This window comes from Octopus bimaculoides, chromosome 5 (genome assembly GCF_001194135.2).
Source record: "Octopus bimaculoides isolate UCB-OBI-ISO-001 chromosome 5, ASM119413v2, whole genome shotgun sequence".
NCBI classification, from domain to species: domain Eukaryota; kingdom Metazoa; phylum Mollusca; class Cephalopoda; order Octopoda; family Octopodidae; genus Octopus; species Octopus bimaculoides.
The window spans coordinates 34,515,472-34,518,954 of NC_068985.1; the positions used below are offsets into that span (position 1 = coordinate 34,515,472).

Below are 3,483 nucleotides of genomic sequence, written 5' to 3' on the forward strand. Positions count from 1 at the left end.
CTGTGAAAACAACATCCATTCATGAATTTATTCACGGAGGCAGTGACAAGTGACCAAAGCCTTTGGCAATATGCCGTGCTTGAGAAGACCTGACAAGTCAAGTGAGATCATAGTTGTGGCCAATGCCAGTGTCGCGTAACTGGCATGTAAAAAGCACTCACTTCACTTTTGGAGTGGTTGACATTAGAAAGGGCATCCAGCTGTAGAAACCATATCAAATCAGATTGGAATCTGGTGCAGCTCTCCACCATACTAGTTTTCACACAAACTGTCCAATCCATGCCAGCATGGTAAGTAATACGTCTCTAAATCTCTGTCCATTCAGAGGATCCTTAAACTTCCGGATCCTTAAGCTTCTTTTCCACTCTAGTCACCTTCTGGGCAGCCATTTAGCCCTGTTCCTGAAGTTGCTAACTACTAACCGATGTTGTGGGATGCATTGTTTACCTGGGAAAGTTTTAGCATTTATAAGTAGCCATCTTTCCTAGTCAATCTGACTAGTATATCCACGAGACTGGTAGGTGAACAGGTGACTGGCTGGTTTCCTGAAGTTAGTTTTACAGATCATAATATCATTTGCATCACAAAACTCTAGCAGCTTGGTTCCCTCCTCATTCTCCATTTCTTTATTTTTCCTGTTTCTGGAAATTTTTTTTTGCGAAATACATAGAAAAATCCGAAGATTACGATTCCGAAAACAAAATGTTTGTAAAATTTCAATTTTTCAAAAAAAAAAGAAACACCTAACCCCCTCCCCTCCCAATTCTTGGCCTTCAAGCAGGCTATCCACATGCTAGAAATAACAGCTAAATCCCACAAAACTGCGATAGCATAATGAAAGAAATATGTAATCAATCTGCCCATTTTCTGTTCCACTAACACATGATGTTTTGCGCTGGTCAAATGATTCTTTTTAATAACTGTGACATTAAAGTGTAGGTTTTTTTTTTAGAATCATAATCTCCATATTTTTCTACATATTTCGCAAAAAGAAATTTCCAGAAAAAGTGAAAAATGTAAAAAGTGGGAGATGGGGCGGGGGTTGAAATTTTGAAGTTCCGATTTTTGCAAAATTATTTTTCAGAATCAGAAATGTGGGATTCCGTAAAAAATGATCATCTATCAATAGTTAATATTAAAGCATAAAAAGTCAAAGAAATAGTGATCTTTTTCTTGAATTATCACACTTGCATTCATAATTAAATTTTGTGTTTCTTTATGTTGTTTGTTTTTTTTTGTTTTCTTTTTTTGTCGTATTTCAGTATACGTTACTATATCCTATAAACATTTTTTAATACATCTAATCTGAGAAACAGTTTATTTCAGATGTCATGCACCGCACATATATAGACAATAAACATATTTTACATTTCTAGTTTCATAGAGAAAGAAAATGCTTATGCTACTATTTCACTTGCATCTGATAGTAAGTATAATTAATGCCTATTAGTAAATAGCATTATAGTTCATATTACTCTCAAAATTATATTTCACCTCTCATTTGTTTGAGTTACTTCTCTGCATCCATAGTGGGGTACCAACTTGAAGAGTTTTAGTTGAATAAATTAACCCTTCTGCTTCTGCTTTTCCTATCAATTTCTTTTATTAAACAACTCAGTTACTCAAGGGAGGTAAACTAATCAGCACTGGTCAAATGTTGGGAAGATAAACACAAAGACAGATTTGCACACACGAAAACACACACACGAAAACACACACGTGCATAACATTATCATGAACGTTATTTTTTCTGTTTCCCAAGTTGGCATAAGTAGGATTGTTCAACAGGATTCAGTAGATTAGAGGACCAGATCTTATTTCAATGTCTCAATGCTAAGGAGAATGCATTAGGTGTGGCTGTGTGGTAAATAGCATGCTTACGAACCACATGGTTCCAGGTTCAGTCTCACTGTGTGGCACCTTGGGCAAGTGTCTTCTACTATAGCCTCGGGCCGACCAAAGCCTTGTGAGTGGATTTGGTAGATGGAAACTGAAAGAAGCCCATTGTATATATGTATGTATATATATGCATGTGTGTGTATATGTTTGTGTGTCCGTGTTTGTCCCCCCACAACATCGTTTGACAACCGATGCTGGTGTGTTTATGTCCCCGTAACTTAGCGGTTCGGCAAAAGAGACAGTAGGATAAGTACTAGGCTTAGAAAGAATAAGTCCTGGGGTCGATTTACTTGATTAAAGGCGGTGCTCCAGCATGGCCACAGTCAAACGACTGAAACAAGACAACAACAACAGGACTGATCATCTAGCCATATATTGAATATAAAAAGTCAAAGAGAAAGTGATCTTTTTCTTGATTTATCACACTTATGTAGTGGTTAAATGAGTATCATGGTGAACAGATGCAAAAGGAATGTGTATGCCTTTGAAGTAAACAAAAGAGTGAATCGATTCATAGTAGAAAATAATTTATTCACTGGATTTGCTGTTGGTACACATAATTCTTCATTACATGCAAAATGTTGACAACTGCTACGAGTTGCTAGAAATAGAAACTGGGTACATCTGTGGAAATGATATGTCAGAAATGAATATTTATGTGTGTATACATAGTTCATCTGAGACAGTAGTCTACTGTAAAACTTTGAACATTGCTCTGGGTTTCTGCGAAAAGCTGTCATGTTGTAGACCTTTCTCGTCTGCCTGCTAAGCCTTTCTCCTTCACGTATGTCTGTTGACCACTGTATTTATAATAATTGTGGCAGCTAGAAGGACAGACATACTGCAGCAGAGGCTGCACCTAAATAGGTCAGCTCCTGTCCATTTGAACTTCGCCTGACATGGCTAAGGTCGTAGGTCAAAGAGAGATGATCAATCACTTTTTGACAGGACAAAGAAAACCTGTTTTCACGCCTGTTGATCGTGGTGGTTTGGACGACTGAGAATTCTTAGATTCAGTTTCGAATCTAGGCTTGGAGAAGGAAGTGTTAATTTTTACACTTACATTGGTAATTAAATTTTGTGTTTCTTTATATGTTATTTTGTTTTTGTTTTGTTTTATTTCAGTATACTTTACTATATCCTGATATTATATTATAATGCTATAAACGTTCTTTAATACATCTGATCCTAGAAACAGTTCATTTCAGATGTTATGTACCACACATATATAAACAATAAACATATTTACTTTACATTTTTATTTTCATAGATGAGGAAAATGCTTATGCTACTATTTCACTTGCATCTGATAGTAAGTATAATTAATGCCTATTAGTAAATAGAATTGTAGTTCATATCACTCTCATAATTATATTTTGCCTTTCACCTTTAACTTGTTTGAGTCACTTCTCTGCATCCATCTTGAAGAGTTTTAATTGAATAAATTAACCTTCCTGCTACTTTTCCAATCAATTTTATTTACTAAACAACTCAGTTACTCAACCAGCACTGGTTGTCAAATGTTGGGAAGATAAACACAAAGAGAGAGAGAGAGAGAGAGAGAGAGAGAGAGAGAGAGAGAGA

The 3,483-nt window shown here is 35.9% G+C and overlaps 1 protein-coding gene across 1 annotated transcript in view; it reads left to right on the forward strand.

Moving 5' to 3' along the window:
• The first annotated feature begins 1,392 nt into the window (after positions 1 to 1,392).
• The window catches only part of LOC106874549 (uncharacterized), a 31,241-nt gene continuing 29,150 nt past the window's right edge, over positions 1,393 to 3,483 (forward strand). The window contains exons 1-2 of the mRNA XM_014922320.2: positions 1,393 to 1,426; positions 3,170 to 3,211. The gene's annotated coding sequence lies outside the window, so the exon portion shown is untranslated. The remainder of the gene's footprint in view (positions 1,427 to 3,169; positions 3,212 to 3,483) is intronic.